The sequence below is a fragment of the Pleurodeles waltl genome, chromosome 4_2 (assembly GCF_031143425.1).
Source record: "Pleurodeles waltl isolate 20211129_DDA chromosome 4_2, aPleWal1.hap1.20221129, whole genome shotgun sequence".
Lineage (NCBI taxonomy): Eukaryota > Metazoa > Chordata > Amphibia > Caudata > Salamandridae > Pleurodeles > Pleurodeles waltl.
The window spans coordinates 182,498,233-182,513,679 of NC_090443.1; positions in this window are offsets into that span (position 1 = coordinate 182,498,233).

Genomic DNA, 15,447 nt, shown 5'->3' on the forward strand with positions numbered 1-15,447 from the left:
TGAGTCTGAGTGGTAGGGGGAACCCAATCAATAATAGTTTGGATTTTCCCCTGAAGTGGTGCAATCTGTTCCCCACCAACAAGGTGTCCCAGATAAACCACCTTACCCTGCCCTATCTGGCACTTTGAAGCCTTGATAGTGAGGCCTGCCTTTTGCAGGGCCTCCAAAACTTTCCAAAGGTGGACCAGGTGATCATCCCAGCTGGAGCTAAAGACAGCTATATCATCCAAATATGCTGCACTGCAAGCTTCCAGCCCTTGCAGGACTGTGTTCACCAACCTCTGAAAAGTGGCAGGTGCATTTTTCAAACCAAAAGGCATTACAGTAAACTGGTAATGTCCTCCAATGGTAGAAAATGCAGTCTTAGGTTTAGCATCTTCTGACAATTTGATCTGCCAATACCCTGCAGTCAAATCAAAAGTGCTTAGATACTTGGCAGATGCCAGTGTATCTATAAGCTCATCTGCCCTGGGTATAGGGTGAGCATCAGTTTTGGTTACCAAGTTGAGACCTCTATAGTCTACACAAAACCTCATTTCCTTCTTTCCATCTTTAGAATTGGGTTTTGGTACCAGTACCACAGGAGAAGCCCATGGACTGTCAGAGTGCTCAACCACTCCTAGTTCCAACATTTTCTGAACTTCTTGCTTTATGCAGTCCCTGACATGGTCAGGCTGCCTATAGATCTTACTTTTGACAGGTAAACTGTCTCCAGTATCTATAGTGTGCTCACACCAAGAAGTGGTGCCTGGCACAGTAGAGAAGAGTTCTGAAAATTGTCCTAGGAGATTTATGCAATTATCTTTCTGCTCAGCAGTAAGACAATCTGCCAAAACTACACCTTCCACAAGAGCATCTTGTTCTGTGGAAGAGAAGAGATCAGGTAGAGGATCACTGTCTTCTTCCTGTCCCTCATCTGTTGCCATGAGCAGGGTGAGATCAGCCCTGTCATAGTAGGGTTTCAGGCGGTTGACATGGAGCACCCTAAGGGGACTCCTGGCAGTGCCTAAGTCAACCAAGTAGGTGACTTCACCCTTCTTTTCAACAATTGTGTGGGGTCCACTCCATTTATCTTGGAGTGCTCTTGGGGCCACAGGCTCCAAGACCCACACTTTCTGCCCTGGTTGGTACTGAACCAAAACAGCCTTCTGATCATGCCATTGCTTCTGGAGCTCTTGGCTGGCCTGAAGGTTTTTACTGGCCTTTTTCATGTACTCAGCCATCCTTGATCTGAGGCCAAGTACATAATCCACAATATCCTGCTTAGGAGCTTTTAAAGGTTGTTCCCAACCCTCCTTTACAAGTGTGAGTGGACCCCTAACAGGGTGTCCAAAAAGAAGTTCAAAGGGGCTGAAGCCCACTCCTTTCTGGGGTACCTCCCTGTAGGCAAAAAGGAGGCATGGTAGAAGGATATCCCATCTCCTGCGGAGTTTTTCAGGGAGTCCCATAATCATGCCTTTGAGAGTTTTATTAAATCTCTCCACCAGTCCATTTGTTTGTGGATGATAGGGTGTTGTGAACTTGTAAGTTACACCACACTCCTTCCACATGGCCTTTAAGTATGCAGACATGAAATTGCTTCCTCTGTCTGATACTACTTCCTTTGGGAAGCCCACCCTGGAAAATATTCCCAGGAGGGCCTTTGCCACTGCAGGAGCTGTAGTGGTCCTTAAAGGAATAGCTTCAGGATATCTTGTGGCATGGTCCACTACCACCAAGATAAACCTATTGCCTGAAGCAGTAGGAGGGTCAAGGGGGCCAACTATGTCAACCCCTACCCTTTCAAAGGGAACCCCAACCACAGGCAGTGGGATAAGGGGTGCCTTTGGAGTGCCACCTGTCTTGCCACTGGCTTGACAGGTTTCACAGGACTTACAAAATTCTTTTGTGTCCTCAGACATCCTAGGCCAATGAAACAATGGTACCAATCTGTCCCAAGTTTTCATTTGACCCAGGTGCCCAGCTAAGGGAATGTCATGTGCCAGTGTTAGGAGGAACTTTCTGTACTCCTGAGGAATCACTAATCTCCTGGCAGCTCCAGGTTTAGGATCCCTATGCTCAGTGTACAAGAGGTTGTCCTCCCAGTAAACTCTGTGTGAGTCACTGACATCCCCATTAGCCTGTTTGACAGCTTGCTGTCTGAGACCCTCTAATGTGGGACAGGTTTGCTGTGCCACACTCAGCTCCTCTCTGGCAGGCCCCCCTTCACCCAAAAGCTCAGCAGTGTCTGCTTCCAGCTCCTCTGGTGTAGGTTCTGCACAGGGAGGGTATTCTTCTTCCTCAGAAGTAGAATCCACTGTAGAGGGAGGGATAGTAGGAAGTGGTTTGCTTCTACTAGCCCTAGCTTTAGGGAGCACTTGGTCCATTGTTCCAGGATCCAAGCTTCCCTGTCCTTTTTGCTTTTTGGCCTGAGCCCTTGTCAAAGCAAAAATATGCCCTGGGATGCCCAGCATTGCTGCATGGGCCTCCAACTCCACATCTGACCAAGCTGATGTCTCCAAATCATTCCCTAATAGACAGTCTACAGGTAAATCTGAAGCTACCACAACTTTCTTTGGACCAGATACCCCCCCCCAGTTGAGATTTACAACAGCCATGGGGTGGCTTTGTGTTATGTTGTGAGCATCGGTTACTTGGTACTGGTGTCCAAGTATGTGTTGTTCAGGGTGCACCAGTTTCTCAATCACCATTGTGACACTGGCACCTGTGTCCCTGTAGGCCTGGACCTCAACACCATTTATTAGGGTTAGTTGCTTGTACTTCTCCAAGTTATGGGGGCAAGCAACCAAAGTGGCTAAGTCAATAGCCCCTTCAGAGACTAAAGTAGCCTCTGTGGTCTCCCTAATTAGACCAACCCCAACTAAATTACCAAAAGTGAGCCCAGCTACTCCCTTGGATTGGCTATTAGTAGGTTTGCTCCCACCACCACTGCTATTAGTAGGGACACTAGGTGTAGCAGTAGGGGTTGTAGTGGTAGGAGCTGTGGTGCCTTTCTTTGGACAACTGGGATCTGTTGTCCAATGGCCTTTTATTTTACATAAATAGCACCATGGTTTCTTTTCCTTGTTCTGATTAAAGGAGGATTTGGGCCCACCACCCCCACCAGAGTGTTTTTGTGGGCCTGATGAAGACTCATTTTTAGATTTGTCCCCACCCTTGTCAGAAGACTTACCATCCTTCTTTTTGTTGCCATCTTTGTCACCCCCTGTATGAACGTTTCTGTTCACTCTTGTTCTGACCCATTTGTCTGCCTTCTTTCCCAATTCTTGGGGAGAGGTCAGATCAGAGTCCACCAAGTACTGGTGCAACAAATCAGACACACAATTATTAAGAATATGCTCTCTCAGGATCAAGTTATACAGGCTGTCATAATCAGTAACTTTACTGCCATGTAACCACCCCTCTAAGGCCTTCACTGCCTGGTCAATGAAATCAACCCAGTCTTGTGAAGACTCCTTTTTGGTATCTCTGAACTTTATCCTGTACTGTTCAGTGGTTAAGCCATAACCATCCAGGAGTGCATTCTTAAGAACTTGGAAATTGTTAGCATCATTTTCTTTTACAGTAAGGAGCCTATCCCTACCTTTTCCAGTAAATGATAGCCATAGGATAGCAGCCCACTGCTTTTGAGGGACATCCTGTACAGCACAGGCCCTCTCAAGTGCAGCAAACCACTTGTTAATGTCATCCCCCTCCTTGTAAGGGGGAACTATCTTATGCAGATTCCTGGAATCATGCTCTTTTGCAGGATGACTATGGGGAATACTGCTGCTGCCACCATGGGTATCTAAACCCATTTTCTGTCTTTCCCTCTCTATTTCTAAAGACTGTCTATCCAAATCCAGCTGTTGCTTCTTGAGCTTCAGTCTGCTTTGTTCCACTCTCAATCTATTGAGCTCCCTTTCTAACAATCTGTCATCAGGGTGGGTGGGAGGGACATTTCTAGATACAGAGGTATGATGGGAATGAACAGAAGGAGACCTGTTCCTTACAGAGGGCACCCTAACAGCTTGGCTACCAGTATAATGTGAGAGCACATCATCAGTATGATGTGATTCAACCTCTGTACCAACTATGCTAGACTGTCTAGTAATGGGCAGGCTGAGAAGTTTCTTTCCTGAACCTTTTCCTGGGGGAGTCCCTGGATCAGATTGAGAACCATTAGCTACTTTTTCTACAGATTGGGCACTTATGGCCTTATCCTGTACTCTAAGCATATTAATTAACAGTTCTAAGGAAGGATTCTTCCCTACACTCAAACCTCTCTCTATGCAGAGACTCCTTGCTCCTTTCCAGCTAAGGTGATCATATGCAAGTTTGGACAGTTCAACTTTTTGGCCCGTGCCAGACATTTTTAGAGAGAGTTAAAGTGATAGACAAAGAAAAAAAGTTTTCAGAACTTTTTGGAAAGACAGAAAAAACTTTTTAAACTTTTAAGAACTTTTTGAAAGTTTAGAAGTACTTTTCAGCACTTAGAAAAGAGTGAAAAGAGGAAATGCAAAACTTTTTGGCTATGTGTATATACACTGACCTTGTTTTGTATATTTTTCTCTTATGAAAAGTACAATGACAAGAGTGGTAAGTAGTCTCAAAGCACTTATCCCACCGCTGCACAACCAATGTAGGAGGCTGGACTGGCTTGTAGTGAGTACCAAGGGGTACTTGCACCTTGCACCAGGCCCAGTTATCCCTTATTAGTGTATAGGGTGTCTAGCAGCTTAGGCTGATAGATAATGGTAGCTTAGCAAAGCAGCTCAGGCTGAACTAGGAGACGTGTGAAGCTACTACAGTACCACTTAGTGTCATATGCACAATATCATAAGAAAACACAATACACAGTTATACTAAAAATAAAGGTACTTTATTTTTATGACAATATGCCAAAGTATCTTAGAGTGTACCCTCAGTGAGAGGATAGGAAATATACACAAGATATATATACACAATAGAAAAAATATGCAGTATAGTCTTAAAAAACAGTGCAAACAATGTATAGTTACAATAGGATGCAATGGGGAAACATAGGGATAGGGGCAACACAAACCATATACTCCAGAAGTGGAATGCGAACCACGAATGGACCCCAAACCTATGTGACCTTGTAGAGGGTTGCTGGGACTATTAGAAAATAGTGAGAGTTAGCAAAATAACCCTCCCCAAGACCCTGAAAAGTGAGTGCAAAGTGCACCAAAGTTCCCCTAAGGACAAAATAGTCGTGTTAGAGGGAAAATGCAAGGAAAACACAAATCAGCAATGCAACAACGATGGATTCCTGACTGAGGGTACCTGTGGAACAAGGGGACCAAGTCCAAAAGTCACAAGCAACTCGGAGATGGGCAGATGCCCAAGAAATGCCAGCGGTTGGTGCAAAGAAGCTCTTACTAGGCTGAAGAACTGTGAATACTGCAGGAACGACAAGGGCTAGAGACTTCCCCTTTGGAGGATGGATCCCCCACGCCTTGGAGAGTCGTGCAGAAGTGTTTTCCCACCGGATGGACGCCAACAAGCCTTGCTACATGCAAATCGTGCATTTGGCGTTTTTGGACGCTGCTGGGGCCCAGGAGGGTTCAGGAGGTCGCAAATTGGACCTGCAGAGAGAGGGGACGTCGAGCAAGACAAAGAGCCCTCACTGAAGCAGGTAGCACCCAGAGAAGTGCCAGAAACAGGCACTACAAGGATGCGTGAAACGGTGCTCGCCGAAGTTGCACAAAGGAGTCCCACGTCGCCGGAGACCAACTTAGAAAGTCGTGCAATACAGGTTAGAGTGCCGTGGACCCAGGCTTGGCTGTGCACGAAGGATTTCCACCGGAAGTGCACAGGGGCCGGAGTAGCTTGCAAAGTCGCGGTTCCCAGCAATGCAGCCCAGCGAGGTGAGGCAAGGACTTACCTCCACCAAACTTGGGCTGAAGAGTCACTGGACTGTGGGGGTCACTGGGACAGTGTCGCTGGATTCGAGGGACCTCGCTCGTCGTGCTGAGAGGAGACCCAAGGGACCGGTAATGCAGCTTTTTGGTGCCTGCGGTTGCAGGAGGAAGATTCCGTCGACCCACGGGAGATTTCTTCGGAGCTTCTGGTGCAGAGAGGAGGCAGACTACCCCCACAGCATGCACAAGCAGGAAAACAGTCGAGAAGGCGGCAGGATCAGCGTTAGAGTTGCAGTAGTCGTCTTTGCTACTATGTTGCAGGTTTGCAGGCTTCCAGCGCGGTCAGCGGTCGATTCCTTATCAGAAGGTGAAGAGGGAGATGCAGAGGAACTCGGCTGAGCTCATGCATTCGTTATCTAAAGTTTCCCCAGAGACAGAGACCCTAAATAGCCAGAAAAGAGGGTTTGGCTACCTAGGAGAGAGGAAAGGCTACTAACACCTGAAGGAGCCTATCAGCAGGAGTCTCTGACGTCACCTGGTGGCACTGGCCACTCAGAGCAGTCCAGTGTGCCAGCAGCACCTCTGTTTCCAAGATGGCAGAGGTCTGGAGCACACTGGAGGGGCTCTGGACACCTCCCAGGGGAGGTGCAGGTCAGGGGAGTGGTCACTCCCCTTTCCTTTGTCCAGTTTCGCGCCAGAGCAGGGGCTAAGGGGTCCCTGAACCGGTGTAGACTGGCTTATGCAGAATTGGGCACATCTGTGCCCAACAAAGCATTTCCAGAGGCTGGGGGAGGCTACTCCTCCCCTGCCTTCACACCATTTTCCAAAGGGAGAGGGTGTCACACCCTCTCTCAGAGGAAGTTCTTTGTTCTGCCATCCTGGGCCAGGCCTGGCTGGACCCCAGGAGGGCAGCTGCCTGTCTGAGGGGTTGGCAGCAGCAGCAGCTGCAGAGAAACCCCAGGAAGGGCAGTCTGGCAGTACCAGGGTCTGTGCTACAGACCACTGGGATCATGGAATTGTACCAACAATGCCAGGATGGCATAGAGGGGGCAATTCCATGATCATAGACATGTTACATGGCCATATTCGGAGTTACCATGGTGAAGCTACATATAGGTAGTGACCTATATGTAGTGCACGCGTGTAATGGTGTCCCCGCACTCACAAAGTTCAGTGAATTGGCTCTGAACAATGTGGGGGCACCTTGGCTAGTGCCAGGGTGCCCTCACACTAAGTAACTTTGCACCTAACCTTTACCAGGTAAAGGTTAGACATATAGGTGACTTATAAGTTACTTAAGTGCAGTGTAAAATGGCTGTGAAATAACGTGGACGTTATTTCACTCAGGCTGCAGTGGCAGGCCTGTGTAAGAATTGTCAGAGCTCCCTATGGGTGGCAAAAGAAATGCTGCAGCCCATAGGGATCTCCTGGAACCCCAATACCCTGGGTACCTCAGTACCATATACTAGGGAATTATAAGGGTGTTCCAATAAGCCAATGTAAATTGGTAAAAATGGTCACTAGCCTGTCAGTGACAATTTGGCAAGAAATGAGAGAGCATAACCACTGAGGTTCTGATTAGCAGAGCCTCAGTGAGACAGTTAGTCACTACACAGGTAACACATTCAGGCACACTTATGAGCACTGGGGCCCTGGGTTACCAGGGTCCCAGTGACACATACAACTAAAACAACATATATACAGTGAAAAATGGGGGTAACATGCCAGGCAAGATGGTACTTTCCTACAGGTATCAACGCTATCAAAGGCACAGCGGAAACAGGACTTGGAAGGGAAACCACTCACTTCTCAACACTCAACGAAGAACCAGGACGCCATGGAGCCCGAGCTGCAGGCCCTCTTCATGCTGGTCTACCTCCTCATCTACCAGGAATACGAAAGGCGGCGGCGACGACCACGGTGAGTACTGCACCTAGTACACAGGGGAGGGGGGAGGAAAAAGAGAGTGACAGACACACGCAACACCCCCACCCCCACCCTCACCCACAACACCATACACACAAACAGATGCATCAACATTACGTTAACACCGCGTAACCCCGTGGAAGAACGCAAGGACAAAAGGAATTGAGTTACACAGTGATATTTTAGAACTAGACAGATATACGTAATAAATAGAAAAACAGTATATACAAAAATATACAATATGAACATGAGACAGTACATTGTCCATTCAAAATGTCCGTGGGTCACAGGGCCAAAAATCATGGGCCAAGCCCATACTTGACTCCTGCCTCAATACGGAGAGAACACTGCAGGGGCACCAGGTCGAAAACACACAGGTACCTCAGGGGGATGTGGAAGGGGGGGCACCTCAGCCAGGAGATGGAATAACACCACTGCTCCTCAAAGGGGCTCCATGCCCACTGCTGGGTGCTGGGGAGTGCAAAGCCACAGTCTCACAAGTCTCTCAAGTGGGTGGTTTGCCCACTGCTTGGTCCTGGGGAGTGCAAAGCCACAGTCTCACATGTCTCTCAAGTGGGTGGTTTGTCCACTGCTTGGTCCTGGGGAGTGCAAAGCCACAGTCTCACAAGTCTCTCAAGTGGGTGGTTTGCCCACTGCTTGGTCCTGGGGTGTGCAAAGGCACAGTCTCACAAGTCTCTCAAGTGGGTGGTTTGCTCACTGCTTGGTCCTGGGGAGTGCAAAGCCACAGTCTCACAAGTCTCTCAAGCGGGTGGTTTGCCCATTGCTTGGTCCTGGGGAGTGCAAGGCCACAGTTTTCCAAGTGGATGGCTTCTTCCCCTGGTCCTGGAGGGGGCTTTGTGGCCAGTGTGCTTCATCCTGCCAAGGATATGGTGAGTGGATGCATATCTCCACTGGTCCTGGAGGGGGCTTTGTGCCCAGTGTGCTTCATCTTGCCAAGACTAGGGTGAGAGGATGCCTTTCTCCATTGGTTCTGGCGGGGGCCTTGTGCCCAGTGTGCTTCATCCTGCCAAGGATAGGGTGAGTGGATGCCTTTCTACACTGGTTCTGGAGGGGGCCTTGTGCCCAGTGTGCTTCATCCTGCCAAGGATAGGGTGGGTGGATGCCTTTCTCCACTGGTTCTGGAGTGGGCCTTGTGCTCAGTGATGCAACACTTGGGGTGTGGCAGTTTACAGTCCCTCACCTGGGTGTCTGAGGCACGAGATTTGCAGGGAACAGGTTGCATGATAGTCCATGGAGGCAGGGCTAGACTCCATCCTGCGGCGGCTAAGGCTGCAAACTGTTGGTAGTGCCGGTGCTAGTGGGGGTGCTGCCAGTGGTGGTGGGAGGCTCCAGCCCTTCTCCTGCAGCCTTGGATGGCTGCCCACTGGGGCTGCTGCTGCTAGTAGTGGTCCTGCTGTCAGCGGTGCAGGTGGCGGTGCTTGTAGCGGGGCCTGCGGCGGTGCTAGCGGCAGTGCAGGTTGGGGTGCTACCAGTGGTGGAAGAAGGCTCCAGCCCTTCTCCTGCAGCCTCAGACGGCTGCCCACTGGGGCTGCTGCTGCTGACAGTAGTGGTGCTAGCGGCGGTTCAGGTGGCGGTGCTAGCGGCAGGGCTGCTGGCAGCGGTGCAGGTGGCGGAGCTGGCGGTTGTGCTGGTAGCCACCAACCCTTCACTTGCAGCCTCCGATGGCTGAAGTGCCTTGCCTGGTGTTTTCTGCCCCTTCCTCACCTTGGCAGATGGTGGTGTGACTTTGGCTCTGGCAGCTGGAGTTTTTGAGGAGGCGTTGCTGGGTGGTTCGTGCTCCTTGCCCTTGCTGCATGCTGTCCCCCTCTTCACCTTGGAAGGTGGCGGAATGGTTTTGTCCTTTGCAGGGGTTGGTGACACACTGGCTGGGCTGATGGGTGCCCCCTTTGAGCCTCTGTGAGTTGCAGGTACCACAGCGGACGTAGACTTGGTGGCTGAGGTGCTGGCCCGGGTTCTGGACACCCTGGCCCGAGGGGAAGGACGGGGGGGTAGGGAAGAGGTCAATGTTTGCCAGGAAAAGCTTCTTAGACACACTGGGTCTCCTGCAACTTGTACAGTATCTGGCCCATGGTCTCCTGGGAATGGTGGTGTGCTCCCAGGATGTTTGTGAGGGCCTCCTGGAGAATCGGTTTCTAGGGCCTGTCCTCCCCCTGTCGCACAGCAGTCCTCTGAGTTTCCCTGTTGTCCTGTGCCTCTGACCCCTGAACCATGTGCCCACTGTCACTGATCCCAGGTCCCTAATTGTCCTGTGTTTGTGGGGTTGCATGGGGTCCCTGTAGTGGTGGACACACTGCTGATTGACGTGTCCTGGGGGCAGTGGCATGGGCCCGCTGGGTGGGTGCTGTGCTGGTGTTTCCTGAGGGGAGAGGCTCTGTGGTGGGATGGGACTGTAGCAGGGTAACCGACTGGCCAGAGGTCCCTGATGGGCCAGGTTGGTCATCGTGATCCAGGCATGCAGAGCTGCTGTTAACACTGTGGGCCTTCTCTGGGGGGGGGGGCTGGATGTTGCTGGCACCTCCTCTCCGGTGACGTTGAGTAGGGGTCCTGTGGGGATGCAAATGCAGTGTTATTGTATCTGCGTGTGCCATCTTGTGCATGGGTGTGTTTCCCTCTATGGTTGTGATTGCCCTGTCAGCTTTGCCTTGTGTGCGTTGTGATTTTGTTGGGCTAGGTGATTCTCTCTAATGGGCATGCTGTGGTGATGGGTGTCCATGCAGGGCTGTGATGGGGGTCCATGGATTGGTGTTACAAGCAGGGCTTGGTATTGGGATGAGTGGGTTGTGATGGTGGGGTATGTGGGAGGTGGTGAAGTGATGGGAGTGAGGGTCAGGGTGGGGGTTTGTGATGGTGTGCAGGTAGGGGGGGTGATAGTAATAGAGATTTGACTTACCAGAGTGCAGTCCTCCTCCTACTCCTGCCAGGCCCTCAGGATGCATGATTACCAAGACTTGCTCCTCCCATGTTGTTAGTTGTGGGGGAGGTGGTGGGGGTACAACGCCAGTCCTCTGTACAGCAATCTGGTGTCTGGAGACCACGGAACGCACCTTCCCCCGTAGGTCGTTACACCTCTTTCTGATGTCATCCCTAGTTCTTAGATGCTGTCCTGCTGCATTGACCTTGTTGACGATTCTGCGCCATAGCTCCATCTTCCTTGCAATGGATGTCTGCTGCACCTGTGATCCGAATAGCTGTACAGCTAGTTAGTGTCTTGCTGCCACGGAACGCACCTTCCCCCGTAGGTCGTTCCACCTCTTCCTGATGTCATTCCTTGTTTTGGGGTGCTGTCCCACAGCGTTGACCCTGTCCATGATTCTCTGCCATAGCTCTATCTTCCTAGCAATGGATGTCTGCTGCACCTGTGATCCGAATAGCTGTGGCTCTACCCGGATGATTTCCTCTACCATGACCCTTAGCTCCTCCTCTGAAAACCTGGGGTGTCTAAGGGGGGGGCATGGATGTGGGGTGAGTAGTATGTGTGAGGATGTGTGGTATGATGTGTGGGGTGCTGTGTTGTGAGGTGCATGGATGGTGTATGGGTGATGATGTATTGTGCCTCTGATTGAGTGGGTGCTCCTGGCTTGACTCTCTCTGCTTGCTATCTTTTTTTTCGATGTAAGGGGTTGTGGGTAATGTGGGTGTGTGTTTTATAGTGGTGTGGGTGTGGTGGGTGTGTCAGGTGTGTGTAGTTTGAATTGTCCAATGTGGTGGTGTCTTGTAAGTGTGTGTGTATTTTGAGTGCGGTGGTGTGTACCGCCAATGGTTTACCGCAATTGAAAGACAGCCGTGGTGATTCGTGGGTCGTGATACTGTGGGCATATTCCTGTTGGCGTAATGGTGTGGGTTTTGGTACCACCAGTTTATCACTGACCTTTGGGCTGGCGGACTGTGAGGATATCTGTACAGTGGCGGATTTCTTAGTGTGGGTCATAATACCCGTAGCGGAATACTGCTGTGGTCACGGTATGTTGGCGGCCGTCGGCACGGCGATAGGCGGCATTTACCACCAGGGTTGTAATAAGGGCCTAGGTGCCATTAGAAGTAAACCATCCAACCATCCACCCAATTTAGAGCTGACGGTCAGACGGCAATTTGTTCCTTTCCACTTTCCGTCACCACCAGGTACATCCTGGTGGTGAGAGACAGTAAAAAACAAGCCCCACTCCATGGGAACAAGCTCCCATGGTGTGTGTCATTATGTTTTTTTTTATTTGTTCCAAAAGCAACTCCTCCTTTGAGAGTTTGTTTTTGAAAAAGAACAATCTATGGAAATGTTTTGACAGCTAGCCCTCATGTCTGATGGAGCTGTCTGTCAAACTTTTCCTCTGTTGTTGACAGGAACCGCCATGACAGCGGTCCCTGGCAGTGTATAGAGATGTTCGCAGCGCTGGCGGTCATCTTAAAATTTGGCAAACAGAGTAAAGTCCGTAGAGTCCCCCACTAACCTTTCTTTCTTTACTCCATCTGCTAAATCCCAAATCAGGACATTTGTCTGCCCTGAGGGATTGCCTGTAGTTAGACTATTTGCAAGCATTTGTCCTATCACTATTATGTTGTTTGAATGCCAGTACCATGCCTAGAAACGTGAGACTACCATGGTTTTTTTACAAGCCTACTACAACCAACGGTTGGAAAATCCAAAAAATAGTACATTTGGATCCATTCAATGAGTACTTCTACGAGGGCAGATGTGCAACCTTTTTGGTAAAAACGTGTTAAATAAACATACATTCCTGATCTAAAAAATTAACAAAACCTCTTAGAAAAATCAGGATGGCAAGAAAAACCTACACAGACATAGCATACGTGACACAGGTTCCCCAAACCCAACTATAAAGCCAAGACTGCATTTATTTGGGGAGTGTCACACCCCAAACAACCACTGAAGCTATGTCCCTCGCTAGAATGTATGTCTTGAAATGTCCACTGCAGGGCCCCTTATCTTGACCCAATGTAATTAGGCAGCATTGATAATTTGAATGTTTTTTTAATTATCATAAGTAATTAGTAAGCAACATCAAATAACTACTGGTCCTAATGCCATAGGCAGGGATGTCTTTAACATCCCCTCACTCTTTAGCAGCTTGCGCAGGAGGTGGGTGTCACCAGGCAATTCTGTGTAATTTGAAATGTTTACAGTGTTTTCACGGCTCCTTTGACTTTTATCAGATATTCTAGTCTGAAAGAGGCTCATAAGCAGATCTTTTGCAGTGAAAGTAAAGAAGGGAGAGAGGACTGGAGAAAAACAGAGATGATAAGACAAATGGAGTGAGGATAGATGAATACAGAGACAGATGGATAGGTGGATAAAAAGAGGGATGGAGAGGATGGATGGAGAGAAGGTTGGATGCAGAGATGGACGGATGAAGAGTTGAATGAAGGCATGGGTGGAGAAAAGGATGGATGACGTATGTATGGAAGAAAAGGAAGGATGAATGGATGTAGAGAAAAGAGTAATGGAAGGTTCAAAAGAAAGAAAGGAAGATAGATGGATAAAAAGAAATGGTGGGGAGATGGATGGATGGAAGGAAGGCAAGGGAGAAAGATGCATGAAGAATGAAAAGTAAAGAGGAAAGGAGAAGGATTGAGAGAAGGATGGATAGATGGGAATGTAGAGAAAAGATGAAAAAATGACTAAAAGATGGGTGGAGAAAAGAAAGGAAGGATGTTTACAACATTCAGAATTCTCTCAGGTAGCAATCACCTGAACAAATGCAGACTTTGTTTGCCCCACCCTCTCATTCAGAGCTATTTCGTGCATGATTTAAAGTGGGGAGTATTTTATTTTCTGGCTACTTCCTTGACCAGAAGTGACATCCCATGACTGCTCCCATTATTGTAAGTTACCTGATATGACCTTTGGTGTCTGTTTCATGTTGACTCACACCTTTTTGGATGAACCTCAGGATTTATTCATTTTCTAATCTCATTTTCAATGTTTGCAATATTTACTCCATATATTCTCTCATGTTGTTATGAACATATGGTGATTGCTTCCATTGAGTGCAGCCTAAAGCTCTTGTTATTTCCATATATCTGTTTCCAGCCAGTACACTTCCAACCCCTGGTTTTAATGCCTTTCATAAGTACCTAACATAGCAATATATCACACGTAAATGATAATTATTTCCACAGTTTAGCATTATTAGATTACATGCTAGCTCAAAAAACCTTCTCCATATTCCTAAACACCTGCATTAAAAATTTACTTCACCTTCCATTATCCAATTATTGCCTCGCCTTTTTTCTTCTAAATAACCCTTTCCTTACTTATTACTATTTGTATTTCTGCAAATTGCTCACACCTCATTTTAAAGGTCACAGCCTGTTCTTCTTTGAAAATTATACTGCTTCAGTTTAGCAATATGTAGTTTCCTCTAGCTCATCTACAAACTCATGAACTCATACACTGCCCCACGCACTAATTTTTACACCTAATTCCTATTAATTTAATCCATCACAAAACACTAGAATAAATGCATGAATGTTTTCCTTGAGAACACAAGGCTAATCCCATAGCACACAGAAACCAATAACCAATAGATTAACCACTAATCTTCGGTTTTGGAGCATAGTGCATTCAGCATAAAGTGTTTCAATGCCCCATCAGGGCTACTATGTGTAGTATAAATGCAATTACAATACAATAACGGAGCCTTAGACCATGCAATCCCTTTGGCTCATTTTGCATGTTTGCATGTACATTATTAATGGTCTTAATAACGTAACTAAGGCAAAAGCAAATTGTACATATCCTGAAAATGGTTTGTGCTATATTCCTGGAATGTCCACTTCAGATTTGTTGATTCACAATGATCTTTTCACTCAAAACATTACCTTCCCTTAGCTATCGTTAGTACAACATGTGCTGCTGCCTTAGGGCATATGTCACTGCCTAACTCCTGAGTAAGTGGGCCGATCTTGCTTTCTTGCATTAGAGCCTTTGGCATCCCGCTACACCACTGTCAATAGGTTTCTTCAAGAGTCCTTTACTTATTTACGTTTATGCCCACTCATGGCAACAATCTAAGACCCACATCACAAGTGACATCTCAATGCCACTTTTGGTGTCAACAGGGGTTTCCACCCGTTAGGTAAGATGACTCTCTGGGCCCATATTCTTATTCTTCCTCTTCTGATTGACCTTTTTAGGATGCTTGTGAAATAAGGGAGAGTTAAAATAAACCCTTCAATTCAAATGACAGTGTAACCTAATTGATCACACATTAAAGTCCAGGAAGCAGTAGATAACGTTAAAAGCATTATTAGAAATTAAGAGCCAAACTGATGTAAATGAATATCACAAATATACTATATAAGTAAAAAATCAGAAAGGTGTTGAATTCAGTTAAATCATATAAGCATAAGGCACACAAGAATTTCAGTTCAGGCAATACAAATGATGAGAAACAAGATCTGGTGATCTGTATATACATTTTGGTCTTCTTGCCTAATCATTGGAGTAACTAAATAAATCCAAGTGTCCTAAACTGAACTAAAGGGAAATCCTAATTAAGTCTCAGGGAACACAGGGACTAGTCAGCATGACAGAAACCCCAGTAGAAGTTCTGATGCAGAGTTATTGCATAGCATAAAGCCACACAACGGAATGAAGAGTAGAGAGGTCTGTACCCCTCCA